Below are 17,390 nucleotides of genomic sequence, written 5' to 3' on the forward strand. Positions count from 1 at the left end.
TTTAGTTCAAAGACAGATTCTCAGGAACAGCAAACAGTAAATGCTACCCAGGCTACCCAAGTTGGATGTCTTGTTTATTTTCTTTTGTTATACATGTTTAATTGTGTGGCTGAAGGTGACGCAGACAGGCACGGGCAGCAAGGAAGAAGGGCCAAAGCCAGGCCTGGGCACAGGCCCAGGGAGACTACGCGTCTCCTGTAGGAGCAATCACACCCCCACCAGGGCTCCGTCCTTCACTCTCTGGCTCAGGAAATCTACAGGCCTCCCTGCAACCTCCATGCCCTCCAGCGCCCAAGTTATACCACCAAAAGCCCTACTGGCGATGACTTGTTTACACGCCGGGCTGCTGGCCTCCAGAACTGCGTCAGACAGGCTGAACATTGACTGTAACGAGCAGGCACCGGGCCCAATGAAGCCAAGGCTAGGATTAATGAGGGACAGATGCTTTTTTTTTTTTTTTTGCCTTGGCAGCTAAAAACTTGGCAGCTGTGCCATTTCTTAAGACCTGATCATAGAAATGGTCCCCATACATTGAGTGGCAACCGGGGTCCAGTCCTCATGCTACTGCAACTCACACACGTGATCCCAGCCTCAGCCACCCACCCAACAACGCTAAGAGCCCAAGTCCCCAGTTCCTGGCACTAGGGACACACTTGCTCAGGAAATATCGTTGCATGAATAGCGAAGTGGACACAGATAAAGAAACCAGAGTTCTCCACCAAGGTACTCTTTCCAAATTTTCTTTCTTAGAATCATTTTTCTTTTCAAGATTGTAAACAGACACATTTTGCTTTATTCACTTTAATTTTGAAGCATTTTGGACACATGGAAAAGTATAGAAAAAATATGATACATTAAACTCCTTTTTTTTTTTGGCTGTGGTGAGTCTTTGCTGCTACACCCGGGCTTTCTCTAATTGTGGTCAGTACGGGCTACTCTTCGTTGTGGTGCTAGGCTTCTCATTGCAGTGGCTTCTCTTGTTGCAGAGCTCCAGGCACTTGAGCTCAGTAGCTGCGGCTTGTGGGGTCTAGAGCACAGGCTCTGTAGTCATGGCACAGGGGCTTAGTTGTTCCCAGGCATGTGGAATCTTCCTGGACCAGGGATAGAACGCATGTCCGCGGCATTGGCAGGTGGATTCCTATCCATTTGCCACCGGGGAAGTTCTCAAACTCTATTTTTAAAACAGCAAAGAATTTATAGATACAACATTCAGGATAGGGCTTAAGACAAGGAATGGGCAAGGGGAACACAGGTAGCAAAATGGTGTTGGACTCGTCACCAGGCTCATTTTTCATTTTTAAATTATAATTCCTAAGACACATGTCTGTTGCATAAATCACTCTATGTGTTTATGTATTTTACACAGAAACTTTTAAAAAGGGAAACCAAAAAAAAAAAGAGGCAAAAAAAATAATTAAAAATAAAAAAGAAAACCATATAATATATATTATAAATAAGATTTAACATCCAGATTTAACAAGTAAGATTTTATTTGCTTCAGACCTTCTTTCTCCTTCTGTCCTTTAAGAAATAAACTTTACACATGTGAGTAAAGCCTATCCTCCATCCTGTCTCCCATCTTTCCTCCTAGAGACAACTAGAGACAACAGTTTGTACACTGTACATGTCGTGTACATTTGTACATGAATTTTTATACATTGACTTTACATCCAGCCATCTTACTGAACTCTTTCTTCAGTTTACCTGTAGATTTCCTTGAATTTTTTTTTTGTAGACAATCATGTCATCTGCACATAAAATTGCAATTTTTTCTTCCATTGTAAATTTTTTTTTTTTTTTTTTTTTGTCTCACTCTGCTGGCTAAAACATGTAGCACAAAGTTGAATGATATCGGCAATAGCAGGTAGATTTCTCCCATGCATGATTTTAAAGGAAATACCTCAAATATTTTGCCACCAAGGATATTGTTTGCTGTTGGTATTTGCTAGACAGCCTTTGTCAGGTTCAGGAAGTTTCCATCAATTCTGAATTGGTCAAGAGTTTTTATAATAAGTGAAGTTAAATTTTTATCAAGTGCTTTTTCTGTTCACATCCATTGAGATTATTATGTGAGTTTTCTTCTTTGTCGTTGTCGCTGTTCAGGGTCCCAGTCACGTCTGACTCTGTGACCCCATGGACTGCAGCAGGCCAGGTTTCCCTGCCCTTCACCATCTCCTGGAGCCTGCTCAAACTCATGTCCATTGAGTTGGTGATGTCATCCAACCATATTGTCCTCTGTCATCCCCTTCTCCTGCCTTCAATCTTTCCCAGCATCAGGGTCTTTTCCAATGAGTCGGCTCTTCACATCAGGTGGCTGAAGTATTGGACTTTCAGCTTTAGCATCAGTCTTTCCAGTGAATATTCAGGGTTGATTCCCTTTAGGAATGACTGGTTTGATCTCCTTGCAGCACTTAATTTGGTAAGTTACTTTGGGTTTTCTCACTTTAAACTGTTCTTTTATAATTGCTAAGTCAGTTATATATATATTCAGCTTGCTAATATTTGATTTATGATTTTTGCCTTTCTCTTCATAACTGAGGTTGGCCTATAATTTTATTTTCTCATATTGTCATTAACCAGCTTGCATATTAAGATTATACTAACCTCATAAAGTTGATTACAAGATGTCTCTTCTTTTTCCATTTTCTGAAACAGTCTAAATAAAAAAGGAATATCTGTTTCTTGAATAATTTGGCAAAAATCACCCATAAAACTATCTGGATTGTGTTTCAATGTGTTGGAAGGTTGTTTATTTTTTTAAAAAAATAAATTTTAATTTTGCAATAAGTCTTCTTTTATTTGTTTTTGGTCACACTATGCATGACATGTAGAATCTTAGTTCCCCAACCAGGGATCAAACCTGTGCCCCTTGCATTGGAAGCATGGAGTCTTAACTACTGGATGCTAGGGAATAAGTTTTGATTTACAGAAAAGTTTTGCAAAGATAGCAAAGAGGTTTCCCCTATATATCTCTCCTAGATTTCCCTAATGTTAATATAAGGGTTCAGAACCATAGTACATTTGTCAAAATAAGAAACTAACATTGATACATCATTATTAACTAAACTCCAGACTTTACTAAGATTTCACCAGTTTTTCCACCATGTCCTTCTTCTGTTCCAGCATCCAATGTGGACTACCACATAATATTTAGGGATGGTTGATTTTTATGTTTCCTTTGCAGTTATGGTTGATTGCTATAGAAACAAACCCTCAATGAATGCCTATCCCTGTATTCTTACCAATATACAATCCCTCCCACAGAGACTTGCTTTGGCCATGATTTGTTATCTGGCCAATGAGACACGGAAAAGTGTGACACAGGCAGAGGCTTGAAGATACTTGTGCTCTGGATCTTGCCCATTCTACTGCCTGCTAAGACTCCATCAGCTAACAGGAGAAACCCAGAACAACCTGATGGAGGCATGTGACGACCAATACCAACTGCACTCTAGTTGTGGCATGCAGGCTCCAGAGCGCTTGGGCCTAGTTGCCACTCAGCATGTGGGATCTAAGTTCCCTGACCAGGGATCCACTCCACATTCCCTGCATTGCAAGGGAGATTCTTAACTGCTGGACCACCACGGAACTCTCGATCAAATTTTCTTATCTTTAATTTCCTTATCACATTAGAAACTACACAGTTTCTTATACTTTCAGTAGCTATATTTACAACTTGTTACATACATACTGCTTTAATACAACCTAAATATTAAACATTAACCTGACCCCAGGGGTAGATCCTCTGACCCAGGTGGTGCAGTGGTAAAGAATCTGCCTGCCAATGCAGGAGATGCAAGAGACTCAGGTTCGATCCCCGGATCAGGAAGATCCCCTGGAAGAGGAAATTGCAACCCCCTCGAGTGTTCTTGCCTGGAAAAGCTCTTGGACAGTGGAGCCTGGCAGGCTACATACCACGTGGTCGCAAAAGAGTAGGACAGGACTAAGTGAGCGCGCACACATGCACGCAGAAGCAGATCAAGGTTTTATGGGATCTGAAGTTAATTCCATTTAAGAGTCTTATTTAAGAAAAAAAAAAAAAGAGTGAGATAATTAGTCCAGCAGTTTATGCTTCATGGTAAATTCCCTTTCTACTCTTCTCTTTTCCAAAATAACAGAAGAATCCTAGAATGCTTCCAATTATCCTCTTCCATCTTACTAATTATTGTTGTATAGCACCTTTTTCCTTATTTTTTAACCCCTCTGCAATCAGTTGCCAGTGTTACTGTTGTTGCTTTTTACATACAAGGCTTATTCAGGTTTACCCAAACATATACTTTTTTTTTCCCTCAGTGTTGCTTATTTCATTCAGCCCTTACTTTAGGTATTAATTTCCTTCTTTCTGAGAGCACCCTTTAGGACTGCTTTCAATGGAGACATCTAAGTGAAAAACCTTCTTCAGTCCTTTTTTGTTTGAAAAGTCCTTACTTTGCCCTCATTCTGAAGGACAGATAGTTCAGCAGAGAATCTGAAGATGACTGTTTTCTTCTTTCAGCACTCTGAAGAAAATATTCTCACCTCCTTTATTGCTGTTTAATTGTCATTTCTTTGTAGGGAATTTTTCTTTTTACTGTGGTTTCTCTTAAGAGTTTCTCATTATCTCTGGTGTCATGAATTTTCACTACAATGTAGCAAAGTATAGGCAATTTATATTTTCTCTACCCAGGAATTACTGTGCCTCTCAATTGGAGGATTTTTGTATCCATCAGTTCTGGAAAATTAGTAGTTGTCAGCTCTTTGCATATTGCTTCTTTCCCATTCCCTCAACTATCGTCTTCTGAAATTCATGTTAGAGGTATCTGACCTGCTTTTCTATCCTTTTCAATTTCTTGGTTTCTTTTTCTCATTTATTTTCAATCTTTTAAAAATCTCTATGCTGAATTGGTACCTATGTCTAAAGTGAATTTAGAACAGAAAAAAAGTTCTCTGGGAGGTAATTTTTGTGTGTTTTAGTGAAACCAAATTTTACTTAGCAGCAGTACCTCCGGGGGCCCCAGCAAAACTCAGCCCACACAGCCACCCCCCAGGTTTTACTGTGCTTTCAGAAGAAAACAGGGATGAATGTTAAAGAAGTCAGAAGCATAGAATGACTTAGAGTAATAAACTGTCAAGTTAGAATCAAGAACATCAAAGATCACCAAAGCTAACCAGAGAAAAGGGAAATTTTTTTTTTTTTTTTTTTTTTTTTTAGTGTTCTCTAAACCTTATGGGGAAGACTGAGGGGCCCATTTCAATCACAGTAGCCATTTCAACTGGGCTCCAACCCTCTGAATATGCCCCAAGCCAACAGACCTCTCCTTGACACTTCTCTCCCATCATCCATGCCTGTTCTTTACCATGTGAGGGGCCAGCCAGGAAGGGACTTAATGGAGGTGGAAGGAAGACCACACAGAGGTGGAGGACCTTTCCTACAGCTAGCTAATGACCACATTTTAGGAAGAAAGCTGAACCCTGGACAAGTCCAAGTCCTGTAGAAGCCCCTTCCCATTACCGCAGGGTTCCTGAGCAGCATCAGAGAAAAGGATAAAAAAATCCAGAGCCAGGACCTCTGGGAGACTATGGACTAGGGGTCATGTTCCTGCTATCTGACACTTTTCACACTTCTCATTTCTCCACCATTAAGGGTATAGGTTGCCTCTGAGGGTAGGGGTGTTGCATGTTGGTGGTAGCAAGGAAACCCAGAATGCCTGGGTCCTGGCCACACCTGCAAGGGATATCTGGCCTGCAGCAGGGGGAGCCCAAGGGAGCCTGCTCAGGAGGCTCCACTCTGCACACCACCCTCTCCCCATTTTCCACTCCATGACTCCATGCATGGTCTGCAAACATTTATTCACTCTGGAAGGCCCAGTGTCTGGCTCGGCTCTGCCTTCTACCTACAAACCATCCCTCCCTGAGGCACCAGCCCTCTCCTCTGTGAAATGAGGATAACAGTCATTGCCCACTCACCCCTCAGAGCTGGAGGCCTGTTTTGAAAATCAAAGAGAAACACATTAAAGTGCTGTGAGGCATGCTGTTCACATTCAGAAATTATGGAGAAGCGTGACAAAATTGTGGGGTTTTTTAAAATATTTTAATTTATTTACTTGGCTCTGCCAGGTTGGGGCATGTGGGATCTAGTTGTGTTTTAAATTCTTAGAACTGAAGTTTTAAAGTTTATCTTAAATACATGATTATATGATCAATTATAACAAATTTCAGAAAAGCCTAAGACAATAATAGTCATCCTTTATTTCAGCATCCAAAGAAAACCACTACTAATAATTTATTATCTTCCACCTTCCAGTTTTTGCCATACACATATATACTCTGTTGCCTTAATTCAATATCAAGAGGATTTGGGGGGTAGTAAATATTCTGTATCATCATTGATAATGATTTGAAGTTAGGAATTTCCTCCAATGATATCTGATCCAGGGATTGATTACTGTAAGTACAGTAATTCATTACTGAATATAAGCAAGCTCCAGAGCTGGATAGGACTTCCCTGGTGGCTCAGATAGTAAGGAATTTGCTTGCAACACAGGAGACGCAGATTCAATCCCTTAGTCAGGAAGGTCCCCTGGAGAAGGGAACAGCTACCCATTCCAGTATTCTTGCCTGGACAATTCCATGGACAGAGGAGCCTAGCAGGCTACAATCCATGGGGGTCACAAACAGCTGGAAACGGCTGTGTGACTAACACTTTCACACTGTCACAGCTGGGTGTGTTCAGTCTCCCAGTGCTAAACAACACTCCAGTGTGTTGTATGTACAGTCATCTTTGCAGAGATCTATGATTATTTCAGAAAACTAAGACATGGCATCTGGTCCCATCACTTCATGGCAAATAGATGGGGAAACAATGGGAATAGTGAGAGACTTATTTTCTTGGGCTCCAAAATCACTGCAGATGGTGACTGCAGCCATGAAATTAAAAGACGCTTGCTCCTTGCAAGAAAAGTTATGACCAACCTAGACAGCATATTAAAAAGCAGAGACATTACTTTGCCAACAACGCTCTGTCTAGTCAAAGCTGTGGTTTTTCTAGTAGTCATGTATGGATGTGAGAGCTGGACTATAAAGAAAGCTGAGCACTGAAGAATTGATGCTTTTGAACTATGGTGTTAGAAAAGACTCTTGAGAGTCCCTTGGACTGCCAGGAGATCCAACCAGTCCATCCTAAAGGAAATTAGTCCTGAATATTCATTGGAAAGACTGATGCTGAAGCTGAAACGCCAATACTTTGGTCACCTGATGCGAAGAACTGACTCACTGGAAAAGACCCTGATGCTGGGAAGGATTGAAGGCGGGAGGAGAAGGGGATGACAGAGGATGAGATGGTTGGATGGCATCACCGACTCAGTGTGCATGAGTTTGAGTAAACTCCGGGAGTTGGTGACTGACAGGGAGGCCTGGTGTGTTGCTGTCCATGGGGTCGCAGAGTTGGACATGACTGAGTGACTGAACTGAACGGAAGTGAATGATTATTTTCTTAGCAGCAATGGAGTTGCTGGATCAAAGGGTCTGCACAGTTCTTAAGCCCTGATACAAACATGTTGCAAATAGCCAGTTGGATTTTCACTGAAAACTTGGTGGATGCCCTGCCCCAGCGGACTCCTCAGTCCTGCCCAGCTGATTCCACTTTCCTCAGAGGAACCTGTAGGGGCTCAGACTGTGCAACCCTAAGTCGGAAGGAGGTACCTAACCCTGGAAGAGCTTTTGGGGGTGGGGAGGGAAGCTAAGCCTACAGGCTCCAGCCCTGGGACCGGAGTCGGAGTCGAGTCCCCCCAGAGGCCCCTGGTGGGACCTCTCTGAGGACGAATTTACAAAGGGCGCCCAGCGGGTGCCCAGGGGCGCATTCCCATGTAAAACACTAGCCCAATGGCCAAGGTGGGGCACAGCGGGGAGCGGCGCCGCGCTGGGGAGCAGGGTTGAGAACTCGGCCACTTCAAAGCGCTGTTAGAGGGGCAGAGGAAGGGGCCTGGCTTGGAGACCCACAAAGGGAAGCCTCCAGAGGATGCGCTCCTTCCCACGGAGCCGGAGCCGGGGAACTCACTGGTGGCCCAGTCCCGCCACTGCTATGTCGGGGGCCGGACAGCCTCCTCACCCAGCCCCTGGGGCGGGCGGGGTGGAGGTCCTCCGTGCCCCTGCCCCACAGCCCAGCTCAGGGACTCGACCCACAGACCCTCGGTGCCCTAAGTCGGGGGCACTTTCGCTGCAAGGAGCGACTTGTGAACGCGGAAGACTGGCCCCACCCAGACCAAAAGTAACACCCTGAGCTTTTCCACCAAGCAGAATTCCCCCAGCCTCGCTTTCGCTTTTTGGGTTAGGAGCGGGTATCTTGAGAGAAATGAGAAGTTAAGTTTTGAGTCTGAAAGGATGAAAAAACTCTCCCTCCCTACCCCGCCAGTTCCAGTATTACTGCAGTTTGCAAGAGAAGGCGGGTGGAGGGGGGATGGGACCCTGGACAGAGCCTGCCTCTGCCCTGAGTGCACGCCACCAGACCTCCGCTGCGCCCCAAGAGCACCCATCCTGGGAAGCCGGAAGCCAGTCCACCCCTCCACACTCTTCTGTGCTGTCAGCCCCTTCCAGAGCACGCCCGGCTTAGAAGGCAGAGCTGCCCCAGGGCTCCTTTCATATCTAAGATTGTGTAGAGATCGTTTCTGTGATGGGACCCGGCCCCTCACAGCCACTGCACGGAATAGCTGAATAGCTGCCCTTAGGATCTAACCTCAAATCCAAGGGATGTGAAGCCTGAGCCCATCCTGCAAATACCGTCTAAGATATTTGTTTATTTATTCAAGGATCTGTTAGACTCTCAGCATTAGCTAGATGCCAGGGTTCCAAATCAGATAGAATATTCAAAACCTTAAACATAACCCAAGAGAGTGCGGCATACCGGCTCAACTGACATTCCTGCCTGGGATGAGAACTGGGTCTAAACTTTGCCCCCATGAATAAGGGGGGCCTGGAGCAGCTCTCCCATTCCTCCCAGTGGATTTGGGGCACAGTGGCTGAGGCATCTTCCCTTCTCCCTTCTATTACCTTCGAACACTGAACTCAGAGGAAGCTTCCTTCTGATGAGCCAGACTGCTGATGCTCATGAACAAAAAACTTGGGGTCAAAGAGTATGAGCTGGTGAGCTGCAGGGTATCAAAATCTAGCTCTGGGAGGAGGTATGGGCCAAATGCCCATGGGGGTGTGACTCTCAACTTGCAACTTGACCACCTTTAAGCACAGAAGTGTCCTCTTCAAAAAGTTACCAGGAAGGTCGGACAAGGGTGATGCTTTTTAGTTCCTAGGGTCCAGGTGCCTGGTCTCCCCACTCCCACCCCAGAGAGGCTCTCCCCCAACCACAGTGTGACCTCCTGCAGTCCAGCTGGGAACAAAGAGTGCCTTGGGGTCCTGAAACCTCAAGACCTTTAGAAGACCCTCTCTGGGGATGTGGTCTCCACTTGTTTCTTTTATGCAAACCCCAGAGCACTTCCCAATCAGGCTGTGTAAACAGCTCACCGCCAGTCTCAGCTCTTCATTAGACTCCGCAGGGAAGAATGGGGTGAGGTCGAGAGTGTGTGTGGGGGGGATGGTACCCAGAAAAGTCTGGTGCTGCAGGCTGTGTCTAGTCAAGAGGCCCTGGGACTCACAGCCCCAGCTGGAACATCTGCCCAACAGCCTTGCTTGCCAGACCTCTGGACCCATTACCAGAGCCCTGAAGGGCCCTGCCTCCCAGAGGGATGCTAGGTAGAAAACCTGCTTCCTAGTAGAGGGAGGGGCCCAGAGTGAATTCTTCCTGAACATTGTTTCCAAGGGAAAGATGACTCTTCAAGTGAGTGAGTGGAGGCTGAGAAGCCAACCATCCTGAGGCAATGATTCTCAAATTAAGGTTCCTAAACCAGCAGCCTCACCTGGGAACTTGTTAGAAATGCAGATTCTCAGGTCCATCCAAGACAGCCTGAATCAGAAACTCTGGGGCTCTGGCTCAGCAATCCCAGAAATCTGTATCTTAAAAGCTCTTCAGGTGATTCTCATGCACAGGAAAGTTTAAGCATCACTGTTCTTGGCTGAAGAAGACACTATTTCACCTTTTACTTGAATGCCTTCTCTGACGGAAATCTCACCACCAATTAAGACAGATAGCCTTGCTTTGAGCTAGACTGAGAGTCCCCTACAAGGATTTGCTTGTGATAGTGAAATCTGTAAACAATGTAAATGAATGTTCATCAGTGAAAGAATGAGTAAAAAACCCATAGGAATATATACTTTGGAATATTAGGCAGTCATTAAAAAGGAACATTGTAAGACTGCATATATTGATGTGCCAAAATTTCCAAGACGTACCATTAAGTGAAAAAGGAAGTTGGTAAATAAAACAAAGAACTCAGACTTATGTTTTTAAAAAAAGGACATGCGGTCACTAGAGAAAACAGTGTAGAGGTTCCTCAAAAACTAAAAATAGACTTGCTGTAGGATCCAGCAATCCTACTCCTAGGTATATCCAGAGAAACTATGATAAGAGATGAATGGACAAAGAAGATGAGAGTACATATACAACAGAATATTACTCAGACCTAAAGAATAAAATAATGCCATTTGTGCAACATGGATGGACATAGAAATTATCTTACTAGTTAAGTCAGACAGAAAGACAAAGACATAAGTATGATATCACTTATATGTAGAGTCTAAAATAGGATACAGATCAGCTTATTTACAAAACAGAAAGAGATTCACAGATGTAGAAAATAAACTTATGGTTATCAAATGGAAAGAGGGTGTGGGAAGGATAAACTAGAAGTTTGAGATTAACAGATAAACATTACTATACAGGAAAAAAACAATAAGGACCTACTGTATAGCACAGGGAACTATATGCAATATCCTGTAATAAACCATAATGGAAAAGAATATGAAAAATAATATATATGTATAACGAAATCACTTGCTATACACCAAAAACTGACACAACATTGTGAATCAACTATTCTTCAATTAAAAAAAACTTAAAAACAATCCAACATACACCAAACAAAATTATGTCTGTGTATTTATATACATATAAATGAAGATGCATTGAAAAAGACTGATACCCTCCAGGGAGGGGCCTGGAATGGGAGAACTCTAGTTCTAACCATACTGTTTATTTTCTCTCCCAATATCTGTTAATTAGGAAGAATGAAGCATTAAGTCAATTAAAAGAATGAATAAAAACTTTGAAGTTAATCTGATTTGATAAAGGAAATTAACTCCAGAGGCAAGCATACTGAGGTGGGGGTGTCCTGTAAGCTGGAGTCAGCACAGAACCTGGGTAGACATTAGATGCCAGAGGTCCCGCCCTGGTTCACAGTCACCAGGGCACCTGGAGGAGAAGGAGGAAGTGCTGGATCATGCAAGTGGAAGGCACGGGGTTTGCTGCCCAAGGGACTGCTGGTTAGGCCTGGTCAACCTAACCTGTAAGGCGTCTGTAGCAACCTTAACCCCAACCACTCAGCAGTGGGAGTACTGGCTCCTCTTTCTCAAGAAACCTGGAAAAGAACAAAGCTTTCCCCACCCTGCAAAGAATCGTGGGCCATGGAGGGAATGCCAAGCAGATGAATGAAGATTTGGTATGAGATAGTCTTCACACATGCTGTCCACCGACCAAGGCTCATTTCCCATGGAAACCTAGACAGAGCTAAGGGCGCCCTCATGGGCAGGTCCCTGCCTCTCCTCTAGATCCCCTGTAACCTTGCTCAATCAAGCAGCCCCTCTTCCCTCTTTCAGCAGGCCCCAGGACCTTCTCACACACTGTTTGCTAGGCCTGCTGCACTCTCTCCCCAAACCCCCACTCACCCAGATAACTCCAACACTCACTTAAGATCTCTGCTGAACACCCGCTTCCCAGGGAGGCCTTCCTGAGTCCCTCAGACCAGGTCATTTCCTGCTGAGGTCAGCCTCATTTTCATCTCGGACATTTCCTTTGTACTCAGCACATGTCACCATGATGTTTATGTATGTCTCATGCTTGTGCAATGTCTGTCTCCCCATCTCCCCTCCTGGCCCCTGAGCCCCGTGTGAGCAGGGTGGAGTCAGTTTGGCTCACTGCTCTCTCCACAGCACCCAGCACAACCTGGCACCCAGTGGGATCAGGTCCAAAGAGGAGCTGTGTTGTGGGGGAGGGATTCCAGACCCAGACTGAGAGTTCCTGCAGCATGGCAGTCTTCAAAGTATTCAAGACACAGCCTTTCCTCCAGGGTGGCCGTGTACGTTCATTACTGAGGCAGAGGGCTGGACCAGATGGCCTCTACAGGGCACCATCCCATCCAAAGCCGCAGGCCATTAGGTGCAGGAGGCTGAAAGGGCGAGAGAGAGACAAGAACCTGACCCTCTGGGAGCTGAATCAGGTTGTTTAAAAAAAAAAATATGCAGTTTCCTTGCTCTTAGCCCAATTTGGGTCTGTGTGGGTACAAGGGGAGGTTTGACTTAATGACCAGAAAATAATTACTACTAATTAGCACTACCCTCATGAATAAACACATAAAGTATTTCTCCTTTTAAGAGATTAAACATTCATCCTTAAACTTCCTTACTCCCAATTGTCCCACAAAGTCTTCCTTCCCTGACACAGGAAGAAAAAACTTTACCACCACCTGGTCTAAAAAACACACACACATAAAACCTGTAACTCCTCTCAACGAACTGAGCATCTAGCACGTGTCAGATGCAGCCTCAACCCTCTCAGAGCCTAGCCCTCATGAGAGAGCGGTGTGTGGCCAGCCCCAGTGCTTGGGGCCTGTCTCCTGTATACTTGGGTCAGTCCACTTCCCACCACAGTGGGATGCCCACAGACCCCCATCATCATCATCACCATCAAGACCTGTGGCACTAACTGTGTGTTCATGTCTGTTTAAGAACTTCATGGATATTCACTCATTTGATTTCCACAATGACCACAGAGAAGAGCTAGGCCTCCCTTTTGTCTTCCTAGCACCCATTCAACCCAGGAAGGCCCTTTTCTCTGGGAATCCAGGTATACTGTCTTCAGAACTTGGCAAAAAATACAATATGGTCATCTGAGTGTTCCAGCCTTGACCACAGGTCAGATCTCCAGCTAAAGCCAGAGAAGGACACAAAAGATATTCAATGTCCATAGAAATTCCCTCCAGAGAGAGACCCTTTCCCCCTGGCCCTAATTATCACTGCCGTGGGATGTGTTCCTTATAAAGCAAGCTGTATCAGGGAGCCTGGGGCAGGGGGCAAGGGAGAAGTGGGGAGTCACTACCATGTGCCAGCTGTTTCTAGAATCAGATCTCCTGAGATTACGAAGTGCACAGAGGGATGGCTATTCAGCACATACCTGCCGAGAGCCTGCTCCACGTTGGACTCGCCTTGATCCAACAAGGCTGGGTTGGCTTGCACACACAGAGCCAAATGGGACCCCTGCCCTCAGAGGCTGGAAATACACATGGTTGATGCATGCAAAACCAAAGCTGCACACACACACATGTGCACAGGAGGGAAATCAACTCGCTGTTCCACAGGAAAGACGAAGGGGAATGGGTCGTGGGGAGGTGGATGGAAATTCAGCTAGAGGGTGGAAGTAGTTGCACTGGAAGGGAGAGAGAAGGGGCAGGCAGGGGCCTGCTCAGAACATTGTGCAAATCTCAGGAGGACTACAGCTTGCTTAGGGAGCCCTAAGTGGCTGAGTATTCTCAGCACAGAGAACGTCCTGGGAGCAGGATGCTTTCTGAGAGATAGGCCTTGTAGACCACAGGAGGGGCTTAGATGTGCCACACAGTGTGTGCAAGGATAGTGAGCAGAGAGGGTCCATTTGTGGTGTGGTCCCTCAAGTATCTAGAAAGGATGGCTTTGGCCACTGTGTGGTCTGTGGGTAGAATGGGGCCAGAGGAGACAGAGGAGAAAGTGATAGCATCATGCGACAGGGGCCGGAAAGGAACCACTACAGACAGTGTGGGGAGGAGGGGGTGGATTTGGGAACATTGAGGAAGAAGGACCAATGCCCTCGGTGTCCACTCGGGGTGAGGAATGAGGGAGTAGAGAAGCCAGAGCGGTGTCTCCAGCATGTCTGGGCCAAGGGAGCAGGTGGAGGCTATTTGTTGAGCCAGGAACCTAGGAGGAACTGCATTTGTTTGGTGACACGCAGTACTACATTTCAATCTAGATCAGTTGAACAAAAATAAATGGAAGGCTTACTATGTGCCTGGCTAGGTGCTCCCTGGGTTTACAAAGCTGTAGATGAGCTGGGTCATTTTCACACCCTACTGGCACAAAACCCTCTTCCAGGCCTTCCCAGGTAAGGAGGTGCTGGCCGAGGCATCTGCTGGTGGGGCTCACTGCTGCCTCAGACCTTCACCCCCAAGAAACCCTCTCCGCAAGACAGCACAGAGGCCAGAATAGAAGAGAGAAAGAAAGGCTGTTGTTGACACGAGAGGAAAAACCAGGCTTCCTGTTTGAACTCAGGCAGGTACTGGAAGCTGTGAGTAATGTTGAATCTTGGCCTGCCCCAAAGGCGAAGGCGGCCTGCGGTGGGGGCTTCTCACACTTGCTGTGAAGAGTGGCTTTGAATCACTCGCTGGCAGGGGGCCTGGGGCCTGGCCTGCGCAGGCTGCGTAGAAGGACCACTGCGTTGACAGGGGTAGGCGGCAGGGTGGGCGACATCCACCCTGCACGGTGCAGTCAGTCACCCTCGAGAAGGACCCAACATCAGATGCCAAGGGCTTCTCAAGTCACAGTCACCGGTGGCCCTGGCTCCTGCCAGCCAGACCATTCTCAGGCCCTTGGAGACTGGGACTGTTTCCTTTCTCTCTGTTTGAGGTTGGACCAGTGTATGACACATGAGGTGGGGACACACTCTGACCGGGAATGCTGGCCTGCACTGTACCAACACCCCATCAGACCTTGGGCAGGGTCCTCAGCCTGTCCCAGCCCCAGGCCTCTGTCTCTAAAGGGACCTCATGGTGACATAAAAACCGTAAGACACCTGCAGAGGTAAGGCCCCACAACCTGGGCTAATGTCTCATCTCACTGAAGCCTCATAACAAGCTTCCCGGGTCATAGACAAGGAAAGCATGCTTTCCTAAATGCACATATTGTTCAGCTTTGAGGTATAAAGTGTATATGTTTAAAGTGTACAATGGGGCTTCCCTGGTGGCTCAGGGGTAAAGAATCCGCCTGTGAATGCAGGAGACACAGGTTCGATCCCTGATGCGAGAAGACACCACATGCCAAGGAGCAGCTAAGCCTGTGCACCACAATTGCTGAGCCTGTGCTCTAGATCCCGGGGTCCACAACTCCTGAAGCCTGAGTGCCCTGAAGCCTGTGCTCCACAACAAGAGAAGCCGCTGCAGTGAGAAGGCCTCACACCACGACTCGAGAGCAGCCCCTGCTCACCGCAGCTAGACAAAAGCCCACACAGCGATGAAGACCCAGCACAGCCAAAAATAAATCAATAGTCATAGAGTGTACGATGAGTTAGTTCTGACCTGTTTATACCCACACAAGCAACTTAACAAGTATTCCCATCACCCCCGCAAAGAGTCCTCATACCTCTTCATAATCCATCCCTCCCTCCTTCCACCCCAGCCCTTGGCACCTGCAGACATAGTTGCTGTTAATATAGATTCCTTTACATTTTCTAGAGTCTTATATAAGTCAAAACATACAAAATGTTTTCTCTTTTATCAGGATTTCCTCATTCAGCATAATCATTGTGGGATTTATCCATGTTGCTACAGATAGCAATAGTTAACTACTTTTAATTGCTGAGTACTAGTCCATTGAATGGATGTACCATAATTTGTTGATCCATTCACTTTCTGGTAGATATTTGGGATGTTTCCAGTTTGGGGCTACTATAAAATAAGTTTGTTATAAACATTCATGCAAAAGTCATTGTATGCATAAATTCTCATTTCTCTGGGTAAATATCTAGATGTCAAGTGTCTGGATCATATAACAGGTATATGTTTAACTTCTCAAGAAACTGACAAGCTATTCTCCAAAGTGGTTCTACAGTCCCCAGAAGCAATACAGTTGTTTCATTTTTTGCCAACACCTAATATAGTCAGTTTGGGATTTTTTTAAAACCATTTTGATGGATATGGTAGTGGTATCTCACTGTGGTTTTAAGTTGCACTTCCCTGACAACTAACAATGTTGAACATCTTTTCACATGCTTATCGGCCATTTGAATTTTTTTGTGTGAAGTGTCTAGACAAGTCTTAATATCTCTGAAATTGAGATATATCTTAAAGTTGATGGCTTAACATAGCTTAACTGGCAGGGAGGAGTTTTTTCCTTTCTTATTGGGACGTAAAATACGGTGCACCTTATGACGGATGGAATCAGATTCACAAAATACATGAAGTCACTTGCCCCATGTCACACAGTGGATAGTGGACAGAGTGTCCAAACTTGACCCTGTCTTTTAAATAGCACATTATTCTATATAGTTAAAAGAATCAGGAGCAAGTTTGTGGGCAATGTGAAAAAAACAAACTGGGCTAACCTACTGCAATGCCATCCTGTAAGTGCTAGGCCAGAGAGCGCTGGAGCATTCAGTAGCCTGGCCCTGTGGGACCAGATGGACAGAAAGGCAGCCTCCAGGCTTACAGGCCCCCTCCACACACCAGGTGCCTTCACTCTGAGCCTTCAACTAGCAAGGGCTTCCCAAGGCCAACTATGTGCCCGGCAGGTGTGTGGAGCGGATGGTGCTGAAAAAAAGGATACAACCTCTGACTTGCAAGGCTCAGAGTTCAGAGGAGGAGACAAGTGAGATCCATGGAACACACACTCAGCGAGGATGTAATGCTCAGAAGACAGAGGGGTGCTCCCCAAGTGCTTTGTGAAAGGCATAAAGAAGTCAGGGCCGCATGATGCCTACAACTGTGACCATTTTACGTCATAAAGTTCAAATCCAGGCTCCAGCCCCTTTCAACTGGGTGACCTCAGGCATGCGGCTTAACCCTCTGAGCCCCACTTTCCCCATCTGCAAATTGGGGGATAAATGATGTTGGCTGTGGGTATTTCTATTCCCATTTTATAGGTGAGACAACAGAGAGGATTAAATAAGAAAGAGTATGCAGAGCACTTGGCTCAAAGGAGGCCTTTTTGGTCTGGGCTTTGAGGATAGCTAAGGATTTGACTTGCAGGAGGAATGAGGTGATTCCAGTAGGGGAAACCTGTGTGATCCGAGGCACATAGGAAAGGGGCTGTGGTAGGAAGAGTCTGCCAGAGCGGTGATTCCCCTGCCTCCGCCCCGGAAAGGCCTTCGTAGCTGCCTCCCAGAGCATCTCCTAAAATGCTGCCAGCTGTTCTGTGTGGGTCTCAGTTTGTCTGATCCAGCCACTGGAGCTGCACATGATAAGGAGGGCCAGAGGGCCCGGCACTCTGAGCCAGACCTTGAAACTCTGGCA

The 17,390-nt window shown here is 45.9% G+C and overlaps 1 long non-coding RNA gene across 2 annotated transcripts in view; it reads right to left on the reverse strand.

Annotated features, from left to right (window-relative positions):
• Positions 1–785: 785 nt before the first annotated feature.
• The window catches only part of LOC110146934 (uncharacterized), a 28,906-nt gene continuing 12,301 nt past the window's right edge, over positions 786–17,390 (reverse strand). Inside the window, exon 5 of one of the 2 annotated variants that reach the window (XR_011486844.1) lies at positions 786–1,171. This is a non-coding gene — a long non-coding RNA (uncharacterized lncRNA). Of the gene's footprint in view, positions 1,172–6,205; positions 12,309–17,390 lie in introns of those variants that run through there. The other variant, XR_011486845.1, reaches the window with a different exon arrangement.

This window comes from Odocoileus virginianus, chromosome 3 (assembly GCF_023699985.2).
Source record: "Odocoileus virginianus isolate 20LAN1187 ecotype Illinois chromosome 3, Ovbor_1.2, whole genome shotgun sequence".
NCBI classification, from domain to species: Eukaryota; Metazoa; Chordata; class Mammalia; order Artiodactyla; family Cervidae; genus Odocoileus; species Odocoileus virginianus.